The sequence below is a fragment of the Adiantum capillus-veneris genome, chromosome 17 (assembly GCF_014529385.1).
Source record: "Adiantum capillus-veneris isolate H3 chromosome 17, ASM1452938v2, whole genome shotgun sequence".
NCBI lineage: Eukaryota > Viridiplantae > Streptophyta > Polypodiopsida > Polypodiales > Pteridaceae > Adiantum > Adiantum capillus-veneris.
The window spans coordinates 154,033,588-154,061,328 of NC_140947.1; positions in this window are offsets into that span (position 1 = coordinate 154,033,588).

Here is a 27,741-nt window from a genome sequence, read left to right on the forward strand (position 1 = left end):
AGGTACTAGAGTGATCCATCGACATCCCTTGAACTTTTGACGTCACATGTAAGCGTTTTTGTGGCAATCAAACATGGCACACGAGTTCCCACATTTTCATGGATTGCCTAATGTGAATGCACAGAAACAATGCTAGCGTGCAAACGAGAACAAAAATGAATGCCTCTATAGCCTTGCATGAGCCACATTGTCGGAAGGAAGAACTATTGCACCACCGACAACACCTGTGGTAAACACCAATAGAGATTTATGAGAAACCCTCCAAGCATGGAACACTTGAAATCAAGAGAAATAGAGGACATCATGACGAAGCTCGTCTTGTGGAGATGTCCGTAGAGTATCCATAGGAAAAAAAAGATGAGAAATGAAGAAGTTATGACCACTCGAACATCTCTCTCTCTCTCTCTCTCTCTCTCTCTCTCTCAAAGAGTGGACATAGACAAACCTGTAGACAAAGCTCCGAGCTGCTTATGGGGAACCTTCAAATTGCTTATGGAGAAGATCGGACTGCTTCTGAGACCAGTTGAGAATCCTTGGGAGCTTCAAAGGGGATCCATTTTGTATCTTGGGCCAGGGATGATGTTGACTCAACCGTCTTCAAAGTTGAGATCATCCTTTTCCACACAAAGAGATTTGATGTTGGAGAAGCCGAAGGGCATGGACTGCGGAGTAATGGTATTTCTGGAGACAGGCATACCAATATGTCAGCACCTATTAGCCTCCAGTAGCAGTTTACTGCTGGCCAATCAACAACTGGGTGGGATAGCAAAAACTTTACACACAATATGGCCAACATTGTGGCCTGTAAAGAGCTTCTCTTGCTAAACCACATGCAAGCAACAACCAATGCGGGTGAAATTGAGATTAGCAACAACAATATACTACAACGTTGCTCTTCAGTAGTTGCATACGAAGCAGGGAATGATGGTGGTGTGGATTTGAACGCCCAACAGTTATTGCTTCAGAGATCCCTTCTTGCTAATAACCACAATTTGGTGGTGGATCCTATGAGCAAAGGTCCGTGTACGTAGCAGCTACCGGATCAAGTTTAGATGGTTGTAGATGGTAGACATCAGTTTGGTATTGTAGCCAACACAAACCCTCATTTCCCCTTGGAGGAAAGCTACTCCAGGGTGGGCAGTGAAAATCTATTCACAAATTCTCAAAGGTCTTTTGTGCAGTGGGCGATCGAGGTAGAAATTCCATGTAGCAACTATAGTATGCCAAACACGCCGAGTGCAATTATCGCCAACAAAGATTTAACATGTAATAGCGCATGGCATGCTGTTGTTAATATATTGTCTGAGTGCGGAACCAATTTTAGCGTTAGGAGGACCGAATTTGTGATATACTATTGAATGCATTTTGCAACCTCAATATTTAGAAATTATTTTATTTAGTTGTAAACTCAAATATATCATATATGTTGGGTGCCAAGCGTCCTCTTGTGCAACTAAATTCCTCATGATGCTGCATCTTATCTCGATTTTCTTCTAGAGATGAGTTAGCTTTCTTTGAATCTCTTACTGGCTTAGCATTACATCGGCAAAAATTCAAGGAGGGTTGTCTGGACAGAGGGGTTGGCTGGGGTGTTGCAGATTGGAGGGCCGCCAGGGCTTGAGAAGGAGAGTTGGCCGCATGGGGTGGTGGCGACGACATCGACGATTGGACTGAACATATGGAATCTAGTTGTATGCACAAAAGGGCTAGATTTCTCGCAAGCTCCATGCCACCACCTCAATTGCATCATTAACAGAACTACTAGTACCTCTATTGTAAGCACTGGCTTTTGCATATTTTGGAGGAATCGCACCTTGATAGCCTTCAAGTTGCATCTTTTGACTAGAGATATTAGTTTCTAGTGGATGGCTGTTGTGCCCCCTACACGTGAAAAGTGGTTATTGGAGGCTCAAAAGCAATGGATCTTTAGAATTGGTTTTTGCTCATCACTACTCAAAACACGGGACTCACGGACGTTCAAAAGCAGACGCTCAATGCAAAAAACAAATCTATTGCTCTTGAAAGTGAGATCGTTGTCAAAGGTATCACGGTTGTTGATGACGAGCTTGAATATACCATCTCGACTCTCTATGGCCACAAAAACACACTCATTACACCCTCACCTTCGAGCGATGTTGAAGAGAATTGCTACTTGATTGAGACCTTGATTGAAACCCCTTGGAAATAACATACGTCAAACGGATTGACAAATTGGACGCCGTGTTGCCTTGAACAACAGGTTGATGTGTTGAGAAGTATAACGTGGGGCATTTACAAGTTCTAGTTGATCATAGCTTGCCACAATGCCTAGTAGGCAGCTGAATGTACTGTAGTATGTGATTCATAAATACTAAATATGACAACATTCATGCCACTTTTTGGCTCTATTTTGAAGGTGAATGATATCGAGCAGAACACCACCCGTACTTATGTCCATGAGTGTCACATAATAGTACTTTTCCAGATGCACGTTTGGATTATTGATGAGTAGACTAAATATAGTGCCTTCCACTATGGGTTACCAACCTCAAGATGCCCGTTATCATGTGCAATTAGGAAGCATGATACATAACACGGGTTAGTCAGCAAGGAGGCAAGAAGACATAAATGCTGATCGAAGCAGCTTACAACACACACACACACACACACACACACAGATAAGGTAATGTTGATCAAAGGAAATAGAGCATAAAGTCACATATGTGTGTTTTGTGTATGGCAGGGAGGATATATATTCACAACATTACACATTCCAATTGCACAAGCGTGACTCCAGCTAAAAAACACTGCAAGGTCCGTTATCTGTATCCAATTTTCCATGCGCATGCGTTTGTTTGGTGCAGCACATAAACGCTACTAGATAGGGCACGACTTCTGTTTCTTATAAGTTTTTGGAGAGACCACAATGCCAACTCTCCACCATACTTTTGTATGGCACCTCTGTATGATGTGCACTGTAGACTTTGCACTTTCAGTCTGTGACGTTTCATTGCAAGATGATATGTTTAACTATTCACAATGCTTTTTTGTAGCTTGAATCAACTATCAACTTGTAGATTGGACAATCGAAAAGCATCAAGACAACATTGCAAGTCAGTAAACCACCTCATTTACTGTTGCAATTCACTCATGCTTTATCTATTTGCTTGTTTTATAATTTTCTGCATTATTTCCTTTGCTTCGTTTTATTTGGATCTTGTTTTTAGAACTATACACTCGATGTTGATCAACATCTACACATGTTAGTTACACACACGACTCTTTGCATACAGTTTCTAGCCAATGCCTATTATGTATTATAGTAGTGAATACACAAGTAGTGAATGCCTGTGGTGTATTGCAATAGTGAATTTACCTTGTGCATCTTTACTTTAGCTCTTAAATAGATACCATAGTAGGTGTCTAAATAATTGATGGCATACTATATATGTCCTCGTTTCTCTTGTACTAGGTATTAGTATGAAGTTCTTAGGACCTAGAAGGTTACAATCCAAGCATCAATAAGCTAGGGAGAAAATTGTAGCCACCTTGAAACTAGATCGTCGATATACTAGGTCATGGTTTGAAATTAGTGCATTGTATAAAGATTGGAGCACCATATACTAGTTCATGGTTTGAAATTAGTGCACTGTATAAAGATTGGAGCATAATGTGCAATCTTTTCTCACCATCTACAAATATGTTCCGGTGTACCTCACATATATTGTGATAAATGACGTCGATAGAAAAACGAAATATACACTCCTGCTGCCCTCACTTCTATATTATTGTTGGGTGCTTTGCCATTGGAGTGGCATCAACGAGACTTAGCATCATTTCATCTACAGTCAATTACTAGTTCAAGATACCAACCATGAATCAACAATATCCCATGAGACCGATGAGCGATATTTGGACATAAAAGCGGCAGATATTATAATGATAGACGAACTATCCATGTTAATCCAAAAAACTTTTCACCAAGACAAAATGTCAACGAAACAAGCTGTACATTGGCAGATCCCTTCAACAACAAATGTGTTCTCTTGCTCGGTGATCTTGCTCAACTACCCCCATTTTGTAGTCACGCACGAGAGCTTTGTAAATCAACCATATCACAGGTCCACTGGCTACCTGCAACTTTGTACATGCAACATACATTGTCGATACCATAACACAAAACACAGAAGGTGAAATTACATGTATAACTGTTCTCATTCATTGTATCAGGAATAACTACAAATGAAGAAAGGTAAAACACAAATAACTACAGAAGAATAAAGACAAAACACACTCGACATCCACCTTCAAAAATGCAAGCCGACATTCTGCGCTACCAACCATTCGATGAAAAATTTCTTTTTGAAATACTTTCGTTTGCAAGAATTTACATGTAACACGTATACTAGAAAAAACATTCATTAGTAGACATAATAGTACCTCGGGGGGTTCACTATGTGTATAACTACCATATCACGTGCGTTCAAGACATGTTTGTAAAACCCCTTATCTGTGAATTTTGTTAAGAATATAATGTACCCTTTTCTTTTAAAATCTGTAAGTTTTTTTCAATTTTGAAAAAATAATGCCCTTTTGTATATATATTTCTGTAAGTTTTAAGAACTTAAATACCCTTCTGCTGAACTCACGTGATAGGTTACATTTTTATTAGGTGACCTACCCGAGAGTAGTACAACCTCGCTTGTATATAATCTCAACTGTAATCATCCCTATAACCTCTAATAATTGATGCACTTAACTTTGTCTTCTCCCATAAACATTATAGCATTTTTTCAAATGTATATCCATTTCACGCAGTGCCGCCCTTGCCAAATTAGCCATTCTCTTGTTCCCTTCAATGCCAGATGCTAAATGTCAAGTTGCATATGTCCTGCTATATTCTATAGATGTTATATAGCAAGGCCCACCAAGCAAGACTACTTTCTTTTTTAGGGGTACTCTCTCAAAGCGAGAGAGTCAATGACAGTAGATTAGTGCCATGTGGCACTAATAGCCAAGCTTTATCCAACTTTATCCATTGGTCCATAATTGCTTCTAAGAATTTCATGGCTTACTAAGGTCCTTTTTATATTTCACCCTCCTTGGGAACAAGTGAAGATTCACATTGACATTTTAAAACAATAAAATGGAAAGGAAATCAAGGTAGTAGCTATCAAATGAATAATGAAGGGATCATTGGATAAAAGACTGGCTTCGCATCCGCCTACGTGAAGCTTCTTCTTGCCCTACCCTTCGCTTCTCTTGGGGAAACTGCAGCTATCGCACACGGTTTGGAAGGCCCATTGGTGGGCAGTCTGTGGGTTCTACGAGTGGAGAAGGATGGAAGAAGTGCATTCTGCAGGCACTGTGTCTCTCGGGTGGGGTTTGGCTTCGTTTGACAAGCAGGGATGGCTTTGAGGAGCGGGTGCACCCCATCCTTTGGTGCTTGAGGAACAGATCATGCCTTTTTTTGTAGCCAGGGTATCGCAGCTGCCCTTCTTCCCCTCGGAAGAGAAAGTGCTTGCTTAGTTGGTTGAGGTGTGGAGTGGGGCTCTGCTTTAGGTCTTTCATTACCCAAATGACTAACATAGTTAGCAACCCAGGCAGATAACAGTGCCAATGGATCCCCAACTCAGGTCTACCAAAACCATATTGTGAGGTGGATGTTTAAATTATGTACAATCAGCCTACAACTATTATTAAAACCTAAGAGAGGTAGAATTCAAGGACCCAGAAAGTGCATCAAAGAGTGCATGAGAAAGTACAAATACTCAAACTTTATCGTTATAGCCTGGCTATAAAAAAAATTCATATGAGAAATACCTAGCAGCTTATGAGCATACTACCAAAGTATTTACAGTAAGCGTGTCTATGTGTGCTATGAATCGCGTGTCTATGTGTCCTTATGCATCCTTTAGCAGTGACATACACTTGATACATTTCATTTGTAACTCAAGAAGGACTGTATGTACATGTATGTACAGGGCTTGTGAAGCTTCATGTATGCCTGTGTGCGAGGAGCATAAAGGTACCCAGATGCTGGTAGTCTGAGTTGAACTTGTAAGAGATCCATAACATGTCAAGCATCACCGCATAGTACTACAACTCGACTCAGCAAATTGCAGCCTAGTGGTGTTATGTAAGTGAGAGGGAACCCCAATAATAAGGCACGACAGTCAAGGTAGCGAACACGAAGTGTGAAAGCTATCCAGGATAACCAAAAACCATTATTAAAAAAAACCAGCTTTAGCCTGTACTTTGATCTGATTTTCCAAAAGTCCATTTGTTATTTTTATACAAACCCTTACCTAGGTTTTGAGGCATGATGTTTATCATGTTTTTATAATAATCAGCCTATCAAGCTCAAAGGTTTATGGCATACATTTGTAACAAGCCTGATTAGCTCGGGGAGATAACACATCAATGATAACCATTAAAAAACCAGAATTTACTGAGTAGGTTTCTCGGCAACATAGCCAGATTAACCATCTAAGCTCATTCTTTTGAAACCATTTCGACTATAAATGAAGAACTGTAGTTTGATATTTACTCATCAAACTAGAGATCAGTAAAGAGCTCAAAATGTCTATCTATAGTTCTATGTACCATTTATACTATTATGCCCACAGTTCCTACAACATATCTATGTCCACGATTACCATGTAGTAATCCTCCGACTAAGCCTAAAAAAAAGCTATAAGCTAAACTCTGTACGAATTTTTTTTTGCAACATTTTCTTTGCATATGCTCAGTTATTAAAAAAATCCAGTCAATGTCCAAAGCTAGTACTGACAAAACACGTAATGACAAACATCTCATATTTTGTATCTCTCTCAAAGATTCAAAAATATTAAGCAACCATTTATTTGTATTCCAATAGTCAACCAAAAGATACCATAGGCTACCATCCATGATAGTTCAGACATTCATCCAAATATGAAAATTTGAAAAAAGTTCCAACACGTAATCCAACAATATGCAACAAGCCTGTATAAATGTATCCCATCAAAAAGTCTAATGTATATTATGTATGGTAGGGAATCAACCCCAATTTCAAAGTTTTCTTTAAGGTTCAGGGTCTCCATCCGTGTATACCAAAGTAACAGTATGATGCTAGTCAGGTTTTTAGTAAGCTTGAAGTCAGTAAGCAGAACCTCATAAAATCCAAATACAATAACCATAACCAGATATGAGTGTTGCCACTCCTTTTAACCTCATTTATGATTGTTAACGCATGATTTAAGTGTTATTTTAACACCAAAAGTCATACAATATCTACAGCTTAAGTACCACGTGACAGATGAATTACCACCCAAAAAATCTGCAAACATATGGCAATAATTCACTGGTTCATTCTATATTTTTAAAAAAACCATTTTTATTCATGTCCGAAAGGCCTCTCATATCAACCAAGAGATGATACTCACCTCCAAGTACAAACCCAAGATAAAAAGAAACTCTATATGACCATATTAACAAAATAGACATAAGAAATGATGTATTTAAATAACCAGTATTTGTAACATGTATCTACCCCTGTGTATGTGTGTGTCCCGACTAGGTGCAAGGGCACCTACCTGTCAGGACGTTGTTCATAGCCTGGCATATTGGGGACATGATTATAGTGCATCATCGAGCGATCACGAAAGGTTGCCTTCTGTCCTAGACAAAGACGGTTAAGCGCCTACCTCAAGTTGCATAATCCTCAGAGGATGTGTGTGTGTGTGTGTGTGTGTGTGTGTGTGTGTGTGTGTGTGTGTGTGTGTGTGTGTGTGTGTGGATGTGTGTGTGAACTCATTCTCACTTGCGTCATCTCTAGCACAAGAGATCTAGTGTGTGAATGTGTGTGTGTGTGTGTGAGCGCAAGAGAGAGAGAGAGAAATACAGGGAGCTATGATATGTGTGTGTGTGTGTGTGTGTGTGTGTGTGTGTGAAAATGTGGAGCGCAAACTTGCAAAAGCATGCTGCTTGTGTGTGTGTGTGTGTGTGTGTGTGTGTGAAGGACACTCTTCGCATGGTGTGAGCCGTGAAGGCGGATGTGATGAGCATAGAGAAGCCACAACGTGAACCTACATATACGTTATGGGTAGGTGAAACAAGTCCCGATTTGAAGATAGCTTCATGGGCAGATGTAAAGGTTAATGGGCATATTAGCGATAGCCAAAAATAGTAGCCTATGTAAGCCAATTGGGATGCATGCTTGTGGGTGAGGGCATTAATGTAACTTCGAGTCAGCCAGTGGTGGGGACTCAGCTAACCTTATTAATGAAAGAGAATCTCCTTCGAGTAATTGCTAGTGATCAAACCAAGACTTTGCCATGATACGCTCCATCTGTGTTATGAATATTGTGAGGCAGAGCAAGCTAGGTAAATTCCAAGTACAAAGTTGCGCAGAATAGTCCGGCAAGTCAGTAAGTATGAGAGAATGGGACATTATCTTCTGCCCATGTAGATGTGTGTGTGTGTGTGTGTGTGTGGATGTGCCCATGTAGATGTGTGTGTGTGTGTGTGTGTGTGGCCCTCCCCCATCCTAGAGGAGAGATCCACTTGGTGGAGGATGGTCCACCAAGTGGACCAATCCCCCACCAATTTGTAGTAAATGTTTCCTTAAAATTTCAATGTTCATAGCTCAATCACCTGAGCTATGTTAAAAAGGTATAGATGCGAGATTACCCATCTGTAATATGTTGAACCGGGTTTAGATGTAAGAATACACAATATTTCTATGACAAAGGGGTCCTCTAGGGAGGAGAGTAAGGTACTATGAAAACTACATACCTGACATCTCATGATTGTGGTTGATGGGTCACCCCAAATTTGTGAAGTATGTCGTCATGGTGGTTACTATATAATACTCCGATCCTGCAAAATGAAGATCACTTGAAATTTCACACCTGCTCGCAGGTGGACATTGATTATAGTATATGGATTATATGTAAGCATGTAGATGCTTGACCAATTTAGGAGCTGAGAGCCCCGACCCATCCCTTCTAGTAATAATGTAACTTGTATTAGAGAGCATGCAATGCAATTCTTAGGGTATGAATACCCATATCTTGACAAAAACCGTTTGATTGAAATCAGGATAAATTGGAATAGCTATATTATTATCTAATATATTATCTACTTCCAACTATTAAGTATGGCAGTAGTTCAACCAAAGACTAGTAGGGAAAAGAAGTGTGTGTTTAAGTATGAAAATCCCCTCATAATTGAACCATACGTAGAAAATTATATTAAATAATATATTAGATAATATTTTAAAACAAGCAAGGTTATTTGTCAAGTTTGGGTTCCATCGGATCCAAATTGGTACATGTTAAATCAGTTTCCAGGTTGCAAATTAGTCCTGTAGCTCTTTGCAGGGGTAGAATCCGAAAGTCTGATTTACTGACTCACTTAGCTTAGATTGAAGTGATATATGTAGACCAATCACAATAGTTGGCAAAAAATTGTACAGTCTTTGTTGTGAGAAAATTGCTCACTTGGTCAAAACTGACACATGAACCTGGTTGCAGGCAAAGAATTGAGAGCTTGATAGGAGTTGAATTCAAGTCAAGTGGAAAAACGGACAACAATTCAATCCACGAATAAGTATTCTAACCAAGGCTTAACCAGTCTATATGAACCTTAGATCTGGTTGTATACTAGCAAATCAAGGCATATTTGGAGAGACCGCTGGTAGGGTATCCACCGAAGAGAGTGTGAATCAAGGTGATCACTTGGGCACTAACTTTGAAGAAATCTCAGACACTTATTTAGACTCAACGTTTGAAATGTCTTCCTATTCCACTTATTCAGGAATCGGAACGACAGTGCGATATAATCACATACTCACCTTTTATAAGACTAATGTCCATGGAGCTCAGGTTTACCTGGATCCTAATGAAGAGTATGCCATTTGCATTGATGACCACGAAATAGAGTCTGAAGAAGAAATCAGGGCAAACAAACAAGGAAAAATGTATATGGATAAAAATGGGACTCAATATTTAAAAGTTGAAAACCCTGATGTAATAGAAAAATGGGGGTTAGAGGTGACTACCATAATTCTCGATATGGTAGCCAAAGAAGGTCCACCAACTTTAGAATTCTAGGCATATGATCAAGTTGATCAAAAACCTTTGAAACGGCGTAGCACTGATAATCCTAGGATCGGAGTCTATTGTTGGGAGGATATGAACGTCAAGGATATTTTATGGACCTCTCATGCCAAATCAGGGTAGCTAACAGCCATGAAGATCATCTATATCTTCAAAATCAAAGACAAGTGTTCATCAGATCTACCAACTTACCTATTTAGGGATTTTTATAACAATAACTTTATTATGATGAGTTGTGAGGAGGTAGAACAAACCAAATACCAAGGGTACTCTATAAGAGATTGGATATTGGGCCAAGGACCTGATCATATGGCAAGAGAAGAACGCTGAGAGGGATCTTTTGGGAGCAATGTGAAAAAGCCCGAACCTACCTCGTCACAAAGAAAATTGAGTGACATTAAAGCCAGTCCAAGGCTACATGAGTCACTATTTTCAACAGATTGGTTTGAAGGGCTCGAGACAGGACCAACTGTCAGAAGAGTTGGAGTTGAGCCAAATAGACATGTCAGAACAGCTGATTTTCAAAAATGGGTCAGAAAATACAATGGATCTGTGGATCCATATGACCACTTAGCTAGCTTCAAGCAAGTGCTAAGAGCGGAATGCATATTTAATTTGCACACTCAATTTGAGGGATTTGGAATGACTTTAGAAGGAAAAGATTTAACATGGTTCCAAAACATTCCGCCAAGTTCAATCATGGATTTAAATACATTAGCTCATGGATTTGTAGCTGCATGTTCCAAAACTGGGATCAAACATATTACGGTAGCTCAAATCTATAGCTTCAAACAGAAGCAAGGTGAGTCTATTAGGGATTGTGTAACTAGGATGAAGCAATACATTGCAAGATGCCCAGAACTAGAAATACCTGCAGAAGAAAGGTTAGTGTCATTGTTTCTAGAGGGATTGCTAAACAAAGAACTTCATGCTATACTGTATAGCAAGAAACATATGACCCTAGAAGAGTGTGTATTAGATGCTATTGACTTGGGAGAAAATTGTGATATTTTCAATGAATAAGATATCCCTAAGGATACTCAGAGTGAGAAAACAGCATCCACAAAACCAACACAAGTGGGAACAGCTGCTGCAGCACCACTTACATCCATAGAAAACATGCTCAAAAGGATGAATGAAATGATGAATAATATACAAAAAGCACCTACAAGAAAACCATGGCAAGGTATATCTCAACAGGGACAACAAATTAGGCCGCAAAAATGGTGTGTTATTGATGGTAAGTAGACCAATATTGACCAAAGTACAATGGAAATGTTCAATGTGTGCCTATGAGACCACAAGGACAACCCACGTACAAATATCAACCTTATATGGCTCCAACACAAAGACCACCGATGGGTATGAAAAGACCATAACGAGTGTTGGGTCAACAACCTCCATATCCTAGACATAATGTATTGCATGTAAAGTACATGCATTCAGAAGGAGTCATAGATGAACAAGAACTAGTGCCTGCTACACCTTATGTTGAGCCTAGCCCATCTACAGTAATGGTACAAGGAGAGTGATATAGTTCATATCCACCTTCAATGGAAGAACCTGTGACATATGCTACACCAAAGCTTACATCGATGTACTATGTGGCTAATCAAGGTGTTAGACCTCCTATCGTAAAACCCATGATTAAGACAAGGACTAGAAACTACCATAATTTTGGTGCAAATGATCATTGGAAAAATGAATGTCCAAAACGTGACAAGAACATTAAGCCCGTTGAAGCTGTTTGTACACAATGTTGCAAAAAAGGTGGACACTTCCCTGAAGACTATCCAAAAAATCCGTTAAACAAAGAAAAAATAACGATGAATGTAGTCCAAGTGATACCCAGTAGCTCTTCAAAAAGTGAATCAATTGTTCCAATCAAGGTGATCACTAGAGCCCAAGCTAAGAGAAAGAAACATAACTCCTCTGATGAATTGGAGAATACTAAAAATTCCTCTCAAAGGACCAAGAAAGAAGAAGTCAAAGGTTTGAAATAAGAAAACAAAAACAAAAGAATGAAATTGAAGAAAAAGCTAAGAAATAATTCCAGGAAAAAGTGAAAGAAACTGGGAGTGAAATCAAAGAAACCACAATGAAATCTGGAGGATCAATTTTGGTAGACAAAATTTTTGAGCCAATCAATGCAGTCTTGGAAGCTTTCCAAGTAGGACTTAAAGCAGGCCAAAACATGAAAAACAAATGGAAAAACTATCTATCTCCAGATATGGAAGCAGCTAAGCTTGAATCTTATCAAAATTTGGTAAGAATCACTCAAGAGATGTTGGAAAAACAAAAACCCAAGCTTGAGAGTGTAGCAAAACCAGAGGAGCTTGTGGTAGAAACTAACAAAGAGAAATCCAAAGTGGTGATAGAACCCCACCTTGAAACTAAAGATCCAAAACTCATAGTGCCTGACAGTGAGGATGCTTTAGATGGAATTCCATTCATGAAGGAAGGCTAACCAGGACATTTATGGGAAAAAGTGAGAGAGATAAATGATGGGAGCATAACTTTGAAGTCAACTCCTATAGAGGAAGTTTGGTTAGACAATCTACCTCTTGGTATGGACGATGATATACAATCCTTGTATGGGATTGTGGATTTGAAGCATCAAGAATGCCAAAAACAATGACTCTAAAAACACTACCCTCTTACTTAGGAGACAACAAAAATGAGTCCATAGTGTGTAAAACCACTCAGGTAAAAAGAGCGGAATAGACCCTAGAGGTAGACAACACCCAATCAAATGTACTCTTACCTTGGGAGAACTGTTAAAAATCAAACCAAATTTATGGAATGATTTACAAGAAACTTTAGAGAAGGTGGGAATAACAGGGCTAATCGTAAAAAATTTGGGTAAGTTAAAACACGAATGGGATACCAAGGAGATTAGATCCGTCCCTATGACCAAAGTTGGAGAATACATACGAGGGGAAAGAAGGAAACACAACCCTTCCGGTGAGATATAATGATGTAGGGACCATGGCAATACTGGACAGTGGGGCTGGCATAGCCATAGCCACAAAAGTAGTATGGAAATCATGGGGAAAATCGACCATTAGAAAAACTCAAATAAAACTACAATTGGTTGATGGACACATAGAAAAACCCTTAGGACTGCTTGAAAAAGTGATAGTTAGTTCATGTGGAATTGAATATCAACATACTTTTGTGATAGTGGACTTTGGAAAGAAACTTAACTATGAAATCATCTTGGAAAGGCCATTCATGCGGCAAGTACAACTCATTCAGGATTGGGGAAACAATTACTTGTATTTGAAGCAAGTGGGATCAATCACAAGGGTTGATTGAGTTTAAAACGAGAAGAATGTATCTTAGAAAGGGATTGTACGGCCGAAGAATATATACCTGAACAGGCTTTTCGGAGCACTTGTTTGAGCCATTTGAATGGACTTCAATTTTTTGGCAACAATGGATGTGTGTGTAAATACGTCTATGCCTACTCAAATTTGCAAAATGAGGATGGTTATGACATAATTCCCATACAAATGATCTCAACCCTTCACATTGAAGATGATATTCACAAACCCAAGGACTTACTGAAATCTCAAGAGGTCTTTTTAGACCTCTATTATGATGCTACTGATGACGAGTTTGAAGAACATTCAGCTACATATGATGAATCTGGGTCCAAAAAAGAACATGTTAGAGCACAACTACTCCTAAAAGGAGGAGAGAAAAAACAATTTGACTTTCCAAACCAAAAAACAAGGAGACAGAAATGGTATAGAAGAAAAAGAGACACAAGAAACTTGAAATCTAGACCTATGCCATCAGTTTCTAGCAAAACATAGTTTTTGATGTAGATAGATGTACATGATTGTGTCAAAGACAAAATCATGGGTAGATATCCTTCAAACAACAAGCAAGGGACATCAAAAACATCAAGAAAAATGAGAAAGGAAACTAATTCAAAACCTAAACACCAGGACGATGATTCATCCATGACACGAGTTGAACGAAAGAAGAAATATCAAGAGTCGGAAAGCTCTAAAGGAGATGTATACCACTGAAATGGAAACAACCGAGGAAGAGAGTAAAGATGTAATGAGTGTTCCATTCCATTACAAGAAATATACTCTCCAAGACCGAAAGATCATAGTCGAACAACCTGTAAGGGAACTAAGAAAACAAGGTGAGTCCTATGACGAACCTGAAAATACAAACAAGATAGATCTAGACCTGCCTACATTGCGAATGACTTGACTGAAGAAGAAGAAGAGATTTTGCTAAGCTTACTGAAATAATATTGAGATATCTTTGCTTGGTCTTATAAAGATCTCAAGGGTGTTGATCCAAAAATCTGTCAACATACCATACCTATGAGAGATGATGTGAAGTCAAGTAGACAACGTCCATATACTTATAATGAAACATTTGCCAGAAAGATCAAGGAAGAAATAAAAAATCTCAAGGAAGCTGAATTCATTTATGAAATTGAACACACAGATTGGGTGTCTCCAATTTTGGTGGTACCCAAGAAAATGGAAAATTAAGAGTGTGTGTCAATCTCAAAAAAGTGAATGCAACCACCATTAGAGATAACTACCCTCTTCCAATCACCGATCATATTTTAGAACAATTTGCAAAAAAAGAAGCTTACAACTTTTTAGACGGATTTTCAGGGTACAATCAACTTTTGGTTGATCCCAAAGATCATCATAAAACTACCTTTGCAACTGAATGGGGTATTTGTGCCTATAGGGTTATGCCTTTTGGGTTAATTAATGCTCCTGCCACCTTCCAAAGATTCATGAGCCATGCTTTCAAAGAATATCTTCAAAATTTCTTCGAAGTATATATGGATGATTTATGTGTACATTCATCAATCTGACAAAAGGGATTCAAGCTTTCATGGGACGTTGTGGATATTAGAGACAATTCATTTACATGTATGCTATAATCTCAAAACCCATGTATGGCCTGATTACACTCTTTGTATGGACTGATGAGTGTGAAGAATCCTTCATGAAGCTTAAACAAGCTCTTGTTTCAGCTCCAATATTGAAAGCACCATAATGGAATAAGATATTCCATATACATGTTGATGCTTCTAATTTTTTCATTGGATGTATATTAGCTCAAGGAGGAGACGAAAAATTTAATTTTCCTATTTCTTATGCTAGTAGACAATTGAATGTGGCAGAGAAAAACTATACAACCACCAAAAGAGAAGGATTAGGGATGATCTATGCCGTAAAAAAAGTATAGACATTACCTATTAGCCAACAAATTTGTGTTCTTTGTGGACCACCAAGCTTTATTGTTCTTGGTCAACAAGTCATGCAACATAGGAAGAATAGTGGGATGGTTCTTCATTCTTTTGGAATTTGATTTCATTGTAGTGTCACCCAGATCACTCCCAACCAAATCAATGCTCAATGGCATCAACCATCGTTGCCCTACCCTTTGAAAAAGGTGGAGCTAGAAAGAAAGACTTTACAAGGATATGCAGGAAGAAGGTTCAGATGCTCTACACCCCAAATGGAGAAAAATTGGCTCAACAAGAACTCAAGGTACCTCATTCTATTTACAAAAATCATATGAGGGACCTAAAAGCACCAAACAAATTGACCTTGTAGAGCCGAGAGGAGAGTCAAAGCCAGCATACGTAGCTACAAATTTTTCTTAAGAGGAGGAAGAAATTCTCATTTAGGACATTAAAAAAGTATAGGGACATTTTTTCTTGGTCCTATAAAGATCTCAAGGGAGTGGATTCTAGAATATGTCAACATCCTATCCCTATGAGAGATGATGCTAAGCCAAATAGACAATGATCATACACCTACAATGAGACCTTTGCTAAGAAAATTGAGGAAGAGATCAAGAAGATCAAGGAAGGTGAGTTCATCTATGAAATAGAGCACACTCATTGGGTATCACCTATTGTGGTAGTGTCAAAGAAGAATGGAAAACTCAGAGTGTGTATGAACCTCAAGAAGTTGAATGCAGCTACCATACAAGATAACTATCCTCTTCTTATCACGGATCATGTTCTAGAAGAAGTAGCAAAGAGTATTATAGCTTCTTGGATGGATTCTCTGGTTGCAATTAGTTAGCAATAGATCCCAAAGATCAACATAAAATGGCTTTTGCCACTGAATAGGGAATCTTTGCTTACAGGGTTATGCCTTTTGGACTAACCAATGCACCGACAACATTCGATTGGCTAATGAGCCATGATTTTAAGCAATATCTACAGAATTTCCTAGAAGTTTACATGGATGATATTTGTGTGCATTCTACAAAAAGAGAGACATTTTGAACACTTACGATGTGTCTTTGAGAAATTCCGTCTATAGAGGATTTTTTTGAATCCAAAAAATTGTGTATTTATGGTTATACATGGAAAATTTCTTGGACATAATGTATCAAAAAATGGTGTTGCCACAGACATGGAGAAATTAGTAGTAATTGTTGAGATGTTGAGACCAACAAATGTCAAGGAAGTTCAAGCATTTATGGGGCAGTGTGGCTATTACCGTAGATTCATCATTTATGCAGTCATTTCAAAACCCATTTTTGGCCTTGTCACTCACTTTGAATGGATGGATAAATGCGAGGAGTCATTCCAGAACCTTAAACAAGCCTTGACATTAGCACCAATATTGAAGACTCCAGATCGGAACAAAGTTTTCCATGTGCATGTAGATGCTTCAAACTTTGCTATTGGTTCTGTGTTAGCTTAGCCACGTGAGGCGACAATGGACTTTCATATCTCTTATGCTATCAGAAAACTAAACTTAGTGGAAAAGAACTACGCCATCACTAAAAAGGAGGGCCTTGGAATGGTGTATGTGGTTAAGCAATTTTGACACTACTATGGGACTTTCCTATCTCCTATGCTAGCAGATGGCTAAACTTAGCAGAAAAGAACTACACCGCCACTAAAAGGGAGGGCCTTGGAATGGTGTATGCGGCTGAGAAATTTTGACACCCTGGAATGATGTATGCGGTTAAGAAGTTTCAACACTACTTGTTGTCTAACAAGTTTGTCTTTTTTGTGGACCACCAAGCCTTACTCTATTTGGTGAATAAGCCATGCAATACATGAAGAATACTAAGATGGTTTATCATCCTACTTGAGTTTGACTTCATAATGGTAATAAAAAAAGGGCACAACTTACCAAAGAGTAGATCACCTATCAAGAATCTCTTTGAAAGAAGCACTGAAAGGGGTAGATGATGATTTACTAGATGCTTATATGTTCTCTGTGGAGATGGTCCCTAGATGGTTGGAGGACCTTGTATTTCTAATGACGATAGCTCAAGTAGATTCACAGATACCACTTCCTATTACACCATGATTGATTGAGAAATCAGCTTTATATCAATTGCTAGCTAGAATACTATATCCGAGAAACAAGAATGGGATTCTACTATTGTGCATTGGCCCTGAGGAACAAGCAAACAATCTGAGTCAAGCTTATACAATGACTGTAGGACTCCAATTTGTGAAAGACTAAACCTTAGATGATTAGCTTGGCTAGGGGTCTATTGGCCTACAATGAGGAAATATGCTCATGTTTATGTGAACAATTGTTCTCAGTGTAAGGGTAAGGTTTTTGTACCTCATGTCACGTTATTTTAGATCTCTGTGACACCACAATCGAGTAGATATCTGGTAGAGTATCTAACCAATAAGACATTTCCTGAAGATATGAGTAAGAGAAGACAGAGAGCAATCAAAATAGGAGAAACCAATTACGTGATCATTGGATGTTGACTCTATCAACAAGGAAAGGACCAACAGCTTAGACTATATGACAATGAGAATGAATATCTTCCTATCTTGGAACAAGCACACTCTAGTCTTGCAAGAGGTCATTTCTCTCATGAAACTATAGCTAGAACTATATTGATGACTGACATTTGGTGTCCAAATCTGCTTGATGATGCAAAAATATTTGTTCTTCATGTCAACACGCAAAGATGCCAACAAGAATCGACAATATGCCATTGCGACCTATGATGGGAGCACACACATTTGTTAAGTGGGGTATAGCCTTTGTCGGTCCAATACAACCACCAACATATAAGACTGAGGCACAATATGTTATTGTGGCCACAAAATACTTGACCAAATGGGTTGAGCCAAGAGCAACTAGGAAGAATGAAGCTCAAACCACTATAGCATTCCTATATGAGTGCATATTCACAAGGTGTGGACTTCCTATTGAGCTGGTAAGTAATTGAGGAACCCATTTTCTCAATGAGGTGATAGAGAACTTGTTGAAAGAGTTTATGGTGATCCATAACAAATTTACACCCTATCATCCTCAAGCGAATTGTCAAGATGAATATACAAACAAAATTTTGAGCTCGGTGCTAACCAAGATTGTGGAAAATGCACCTTCATTCAGCCTTATGGGATAAGAATAGATTTGAATGCAACTCCCTTTAACTTAGTCTATGGACTAGATGCGATATTGCCCATGGAAATCTTGGGGAGGGGAGAACCATCTAGTTCTTTTGAGGATATTTTTTTGGCATAGGCTTGGCCTCCTACAACAATGATGACCAAAGGTATGGCTTGGGAATTTGATCAGCTTGAGGACAGCTTTGGGGAGTGTCTTGGTGCCAATCTTGCGGCCTTTTTGGAGGCAAGTATCTTGGAGCTCAAGAGAGGGAAAACTTGGCGAAGCGGCTTGGGGATTGTGGGGTGAATTTTTTGGAGTGTGAGAAGGAGTTTTCTTCAAATCCCGTACCTTCAACATGGCCTCCCCTTGCTCAAGGCACGACGACATGGACCAAAGACAACCAAAAGCTATGGATAACAGATCATAAACTTTAGCGGCCCATGCACCAGCATAGTTCTCAAGGAACCCAAAAATTTGTTTGGCTCTTTGGGTGGAGAGTTTGAAGGCAAAGGAAAATGTAGGAACTCGCAGATAGACAAGGACAAAGGCAAGTTGGACAGAGATCACGGTAATAAATATTTGATAGAGGAGATCGGCATGGCACTCGTGGCAATGGCCACAATGGCCTCGACATCAAATTTCTAATCAAATGACAGGTGTCACCACTAGCCTCAGCTAGAGAGAGGCTTGTGAGTGGAAAAGAGGGGCAACCACATGCTCCCTATAATTAATTTGGACCCTTGTGTTGGAGTTCAAGTTATTGGTGTGTGGACCCATAGGTCGGAGTTCAATGCACATGCATCCGGCAACGAACCAATCAAATGTCTAAAACACTATGGATGAGCTATCCAATTCATTGTTGTTGGTCGGATTATGGACAAGATGTGTTCCAATAGTTCATTATCTTGGAGTTTTATATTTTGGACGTTGGAGAGGGGGAATGGGGGAACACGCCTGGCACAAACACAAAGGCCTCTCTATAGCTCAAGGTATTCACAGCACCCCTATCCTCTTGGAAAACACCTTCAAATACACAAATCACACTAGCAGACCATCGCCTTCTCGATTAACATTGCTCACACACTCCACAAAACCACCACACAATGCACACCTATTGCCACGGTTTGCCTCCACCCTTACACATGCACATAGCTACTCAATCTCACTCTCTCACTGAAAACACCGTCGGTCCAGGGGGGCACACACATCCACACAATCGGCACCGAGAGAAAACACTAGAGCAGGAGAAAGAGAAAGGGCGAAGGGGAAATGACAACGAGACGAGGGAAAAAAAGACTCAATTGCACTCCACAAAACACCTGCCTATACAGACTCACACTGCCATCATCATGGCCATTTACACAAGAAAAATGCAAAGGGCTTGACAGGCACACTCCTCTGTCCAAAAGCTCCAATTTGCAGGCTTCAAAATGGGCTCCAAAGGTCAAGAAAAAGCTAAGAAGAAGCCCCTAATTTGATTCATTTTTCACTTTTGGGTGGGGGGTTCAATTTGGGAAATTGCACTTTAATTGGTCCATATGGCACCCATTTTTGGTATCTTTTGGGAAGGGGGGCACCGCCTTACTCCATCTGCTCTCTTTCTCTCTTTTGCACTTGGGGGGGGGGGGGGGGGGGGGGGGGCATTAGTGATGTCGCTATTGCCCCCTAGCTTTCTCATTTTTTATTTTTTATCTTTCCCACGGTGTTTCCGCCCTGCACAGTGCCCTCCAGTGAGCTCCATGGCCAAGAGCTCATGGAGCTCTCTCTCTCCCTCTTGTGTGCTTTCAATAGGGGCCACGTCCCACTATATATACTGCATCATGGAAGCCCGCTTTTCCGCATATGGGTTCACCCACCAGGCCACATGGCAGCCCATGAGCCATTGAGTCTTAAGGTTATTGAAAGACTCCCAAAAAACACCACTATATACTGACTTCTTGTCCCACCTTCCTCATGCCTCCATGTACTGCCCGAAGGTCGGAATCATGAGCTGCTGAGCCGTGCTGAATTTTCACTGAGTTGGCTTCAAGCTAGGCAAACCTCGTCATCTTTGGACCTCCCTGAGCTTGCTACTCAAGGCCATCAAAACTGAGAAAATTATCTGCGTTTACTCAATCGCCAAATGTTCCATTTTTTATTTTGCTATATCTAGCCGACCAAGCACCTGATTGATGCGCCGTTGATTTGTGCTAACTCCACATAATGCCCACTATCATCGAGAACCTTGGCGAGGCTGAAAAGACACCAAATGGCACACCCTTCAATGCAACCAAGTGGGCTCAGACCCGGCCCCCGAAAAAATTTTGACTAACCATATCTTGCTAACTAGAGCTCCGATTGGCATTCCCAGAAGACACGCATGCTCCGTAATTCAAGATCTACACATATATGCACTGACATCACCCCGGGTCACCTGTCCCATGCTGCCTTGTCCGTCGGGGATCTGCTACACACTTTAGCTTTAACCCGCAATATATTGAGCACAAGGGCTCCGTTTGACGAGCCGTCTGGACCAGCTTGGAAAGCACAATGAAGACCACATTCTAGCACATAAAACCCACATCTTGGGCATAGAAGGCCACCAACATACTTGGCTCTTTGCAGCACACCTTTGGCCTAAAAAACCGCTTCGAGCACACCTCTGCTATTCTTGGGCTGCCTAGGGCCTTGGCACCTGCCCTAGCCTTTCGAACTGCACTCACATGCTGCCTCTGCATGGCATTGACCATCTCCTAGCTTGGACCAACTTTGGTTGCACCATCATTGCCCACCCCCTCGTTGAACATTTATGTTCAACCACACATGGCCTTACTGCACTAAAAGACTGCACACAAAAAACAGACTCACTGTACAGTGCAAAACCACCTAGCATATGTACAAAACTGGCACCTGCTATCCGCCATGTTTGCTCATGCGGGTTGCCCAACCCCTTGCTTTACCTGTATTCACCCACCAGGGTCAAACACCTTGCACTGACTGGTCTCTTCCATCCACCTACACAACTTTACATAGTGCCACACCAAGGCACATATCCAACTGCATAGCCAAACTACCATCAACATGCTTCTACCACTCCAAGCACTTCTTGGCAAACTGCCCACTCGCAATCAAGAATCTCCAAGAACACCTAATAGAGCACCCTCGTGCTCACCATCCAAAGACATGCTTATACCTTCACTCGCACCAAACAGACCTAACATATCTGACCCACCCTCCCATCCATGTAAAGCTAGATCCTCGTCTAGCAGATCCTGCACCTGCTCAACGGCACACTGCACAGCTACTTTTATCACCATTCCTTTCAACCACCATTCACAAACCTCCTTAGAAAGCTTGGACACTGCCTTGGGGTCCTCATCACCTGTCATAGAGGGCACCCATTGCATAGGAATCACCTCCTTCTTTAACTCTGCTCTGCCCTTCTCACCTTTCATGAACTCAATTCCAGTATCGTCGAGCACCTCCTCGTCAATTGGCCCTTCAAAGTCAATAAGACCCGCTTGCTTGTCCACTTCAATCACCTGCTCTTCTACTGCTGCATCATCAAGCTCTGCCAAGGAAGAGAGAAACTCGTTCTCTATCACACTATCCTCGTCCTCTCCCATAGGTACAACTGCTCTAACCCTTTTAGAAAAATTTTGCACTTGTTGCACCACTATGGCATATTCTACTGCTATCTTCATCAACATGGCCATTAGCATGGCAAAGCACACCAGTTTTACCTGCACATCATCACTCATAGGCCTAGACTGCTCCGCTCGGTCTTCACTAAGCACCTCGGCTTGCACTTCATGCTGCTCCTCGCACACATTTATAGAGCTACTATCACTCGATCTAGTCTCCTCTTCAGTTCCAAGCTCAGGAATCTCCTCTAGCTTCACAGCTTCAACCTCGTCTGCAAACCGCACTCCTTGCTCTTTACCGCACTTCAATGGAGCTTCTACAACTTCAATCGAACTTGGCAGCACATTCTTTGCCCACTCTGGAATCACCTACACTTCCTCCACAATTGGAACCACTCTAGTCGGCATCTTCGGCATAGGAACCATTATGTCTCTTTGCAGCCAAAGAACTCTTGGTTCTTCTTGCACCTGCACTTCTCTTTGCATCACCTGCAACTCCGCTACCACCACTTCACACTGCCTTATCATCATTGCACTTGGCAAACCCTGCCTATACTCACGCTTCTTCAAAATCTTCTTGGTTTGCCCTTTCGCTAGAGCTACTGCCTCTTCATATGAAATTGGACCATCTACTTGCACCTTATCTCACACCTCCTCATGCAGGCAATCCATGAATTTACACAATTTCAAAAAACTGGCATTTTTTGCAGCAGTTACCTTGATTAACTTTCCCCAAAAGGCTTCGAACTCCCACTCAAACATTTGAAAATTACCCTCTAAGATTTGCTTCAATCCATCCAGCTTCCGCTTTACTTCATCTAGCTACGAGTCCGTAACAAATCTGCTTTGAAAAGCCGCCTCTAGGGCTTTGCAATCTACCTTTTGTTCATTACCAAGGCTATCGAACCATAGCTTTGCTTTACCACGAACCAAGAGCGGGAACACATGTACCGCACCATCTTCTCTCGATAAGCCACTTTCCAACACGAACAACCCGTAGTCTTGAAGCCAAGTTTTCGCATCTTCAACCCCACTGAAAATGGGAAGTCCTGCCCAAACCATCACTAGCAGCACCTACTCTTCAAACGCCGCACCTTTGGCATCACCAAAATCATTGTTTTGACTTCAACAAGGAGCATCAGCATACTCCTCTGTGGGGGCACCAGAAGATGGAGAGGGGGAATGGGGGAACACGCTCGGCACAAACACAAAGGCCTCTCTATAGCTCGGGGTATTCACAACACCCCTATCCTCTCAGAAAACACCTTCAAACACACAAATCACACTTGCAGACCATTGCCTGCTCGATTAACACTGCTCACACACTCCACGAAACCACCACACAGTGCACACCTATTGCCACGGTCTGTCTCCACCCTTACACACGCACACAGCCACTCAATCTCACTCTCTCACTCAAAACACCGTCGGTCCAGTGAGGCACACACATCCACACAGCCGGCACCGAGGGAAAACACCAGAGCAGGAGAAAGAGAATGGGGGAGGGGAAATGACAACAAGACGAGGCAAAAATGACTCGATTGCACTCCACAAAACACCTGTATAGACTCACACTGCCATCATCATGGCCATTTACACAAGAAAAATGCAAAGGGCTTGACAGGCACACTCCTCTATCCAAAAGCTCCAATTTGCAGGCTTCAAAACAGGCTCCAAAGGCCAGGAAAAAGCTAAAAAGAAGCCCCTACTTTAATTCATTTTTTACTTTTATAGGGTGGGGGGTTCAATTTGGGAAATTGCACTTTAATTGGTCCATATGGCACCCATTTTTGGTATCTTTTGGGAAGGGGGGCACCGCCTAACTCCATCTGCTCTCTTTCTCTCTTTTGCACTTGGGGGGGGGGGGGGGGGGGCATTAGTGATGTCGCTATTGCCCCCTAGCTTTCGCATTTTTTATTTTTTATCTTTTTCATTTTTTTACCCCCTTTCGGGCTAACCTTGCACTGCTTGATTTTTTATTTTTTCTCCCTTCTTTCTGTCCGACTCCTCCTACCACCTCTCTCCTTTTGTCTCTCTTTGGTCCATGCCTTTGGCCGGACAATCTGTGGAGTGGTCTCATTTGCCCGCCCTTGGAGTGGCCTTTTGGCTCCTCCTCTACTCGCTGTGGGACTCCCCCCTCTCGCTAGCAATAGCGAGGTCGCTATTGGGTAGGGGTTCCCCCTTCAAAAAATAGGGCCCTTTGGCCGCGGGAACAACTCCCCGTCGGGCGGCCATGTCATCACTGGCTATCACACCCTCTCACATGCGGGCGCACCACCGCGCCGCCCCGCCTCACTGGCCGACGCCAAAAACCATGGCGTTTCTGCCCTGCGCAGCACCCTCCAGTGAGCTCCATGGCCAAGAGCTTACGGAGCTCTCTCTCTCCCTCTTGTGTGCTTTCAATAGGGGCCACGCCCCACTATATATAGTGTGTCATGGTAGCCCGCCGTTCCGCATATGGGTTCACCCTCCAGGCCACGTGGCAGCCCATGAGCCATTGAGTTCTAAGGTTATTGAAAGACTCCCAAAAAACGGAATCATGAGCTGCTTAGCCATGCCGAATTTTCACTGAGTTGGCTTCAGGCTACGCAAACCTCGTCATCTTTGGACTTCCCTGAGCTCGCTACTCAAGGCCATCAAAAGTGAGAAAATCATCTACATGTACTCAATCGCCAAATGTTCCATTTTTTATTTTGCTATATCTAGCCGACCAAGCACCTGATTGACGCGTTGTTGATTTGTGCTAAGTCCACATAACTCCCACTATCACCGAGAACCTTGGCAAGGCTGAAAAGACGCCAGATGGCACACCCTTCAATGCAACCAAGTGGGCTCATACCCGACCCCCGGAAAAATTTTGACTGACCATATCATGCTAACTAGAGCTCCGATTCACATTCTGAGAAGACAGGCATGCTTCGTAATTCAAGCTCTACACATATATGCACTGACATCAGCCCGGGTCACCTGTCCCCAGCTGCTCGGACCAACTTTGGCTGCACCAACGTGATATGTTCATAGTTCATGAATGGGGATTATTGGATGTAGTATGGTCTACAGTTCAAAGTTTCTACAAAGGAAATCGATGCTCAAGATGGCAACACAGAGGTGTATCCAGTATCCCGGCCGATGCTGGGGTGTCCATGGTAGCTTCTTCATCGACTTGGTCTCACTATTGATGTCCACTATGAGCAGCAAAGAGGGTGTTAAATTTTTGGCATCTCAAGTGAACTGCCCAATGTGATCCCATTATTTTGTTTGGGTTTTAGGTATTTATTTTAGTTATTTATCAAAGTCTTGGGTAGGGCAATTTACTAGGCTGCTATATAAGAAACCCCTTGCCTCCATTGTATAAACATTGAGTTATTCATTGCCAAGGTTGATTAATTCAGGACTCTCTCTCTCTCTCTCTCTCTCTCTCTCTCTCTCTCTCTCTCTCTCTCTCTCTCTCTCTCTCTCTCTCTCGTGTTCACTCCCCTTGGTCTCTACACTTCCGCATCATTGAATTTGACAATAGTGACCCATGTCGTCTTTATAAATTTTTTCACTTTGCTTACTTTCAAATTGATATTTCAAGTGCAATAATTTCATTGTGGGTGTTGATTGGGATAGTTATGCTCCCATGTTTGTTCCCTCTTTGAAACTCACACTTTTGAAACCCTCAGATCTCTTTGATGACATATCATATAGACTTTTCTTTGGGATCGGCTCTAAGGGAGGCAATGGTCCTTGATTCACATTCTCTTCTCTAAAAATATTGCTAGCTTGGGCTGCAACGACAGGATTCCTAATCGAGTAAAACCTACATGATCTCAATTACATTAAGAAACCATCGCTCTTGCAAAACCCTGACATGTTACCTCTTTAAATGCTTTCAAATCCTTCAACTCAAAATCACTTCAAGCCACAATGCTCTAGCCCATGCAATCTATACAACAAGCACTCAATGGCTATGAGCCCATAGCCACTCTGCTAGTTACAATTCTTGAATTGACCAAACAATTGAACTTTTGGCACAAAACCTATTTTAGCTTGCATAATCCCAAAATGATGTCCGAACTTAATTTTGAAAGGGTCATTATTCTCATTATGACTAGATCTAGCTATAATATGATTCTGGCCTCAATCTATGATAGGGGGACATGGATCATGATCCATGTATCTCGATGGCAGAATGTGATGAAACTTTACACACAACTTGCCCTTGGTACCCCTGACACCGACTATATGCTTTTTGTATGACTTGAACTTGATTAGGTCAGCTGACAGTCAAACCCTAAGTTCAACTTTGTGGGTTTTCTCCTTAAAGTGTTCTTGGCTCTTTTGATGAGCTTTTTGGATTCTTTCTGAGTCTGTTAATGTGGAATACTAGATGTACACCACTTGAACCAACTTCTTTTTGAGTTTGCTATCAAGGAATACTATTGTATGAAAACTCTTCAATAGGTAAGTACTCTTCCCAATTAGTTTGTCATTTACTTACATATTCTTGTAGCATATCTTTTAGGATTTGATTAACCCTTTTAGCATGACCATTGGTTTGTAGATTCTCAATTGTACTGATACTTAGTTTAGTGTCCAACCGCTTAAACACATCTCTCCAAAAATGGCTATTAACCTTATTGTCTCTATCCGGCACAATGTCTGCTTGTAAACCATATAGTCAATAGAGATTTTCTACAAAAGATCTAGCTAATTTAAGATTTTTAACATCAAATTTAGTTGGAATAATTCTATCCATTTTGGTTAATCTATCCAGTATTACCTAGATAGACTTGTGCCTTCTCTTTGTTCTAGGTAATCAAAATAAAAAATCCATGGATATACCCTCCCATTTCCCTAAAGAAATGCCTGATGGATGGAGTAATCCTCCCATCTTAATCCTTTCAGTCTTATTGATTTGGAATTTACCACATTTAACTACATATTCTAGGACGTCCTTATATATTCTAGACCAATCAAATTGCCTTTAAACAAGACTATATGTTTTGTTTACACTTGGGTGTCCCTCACTTGGACCATCATGACACTCACAAATTATCTGGTGCCTAATCTTTTCATCTTTTGGGACACATACCCTACCTTTGTAGAGTAATTATCCATTATCTATGGCAAACATTTATCCTTCTAGAGCACCCATTGATGCTTCATTTTCATTGGAAATATCTTGTTCTAGATCCCCTTTTTGGATGGTCGACCTTATCTTGGAATATGCATGATCAACTTGACATTCCCCTCTTGATGATTCAAGTAGATCACTATTGAACCAAGCAAAACTCAATCCATTTATCCTAGGCATTCTACTAAGGGAATATGCTACTACATTCTATTCCCGCTTACGATACCTAAGCTTCATAATCAAAATCTTGTAAAAGTTCAACCCATATGGCCTTATGCCCTTTCAATTCTATTTGATTTGAAATCCACTCAATGCTTTCTTGATCAAACACTATCATAACCTTAGCACCATATAGATATTGCTTCTATTTCTTCAATGCATGGATAATAATGTACAAATCCCTCTCATATACTAAGTAATTTTCATATGCATGGTCTAGCTTGTTTCTTTCAAAATATATTGGCCGACCCTCTTGAGTTAGAGCTGCACGTACAACAAAACTACTATCATTTCTCTCAACCACAAAAGGT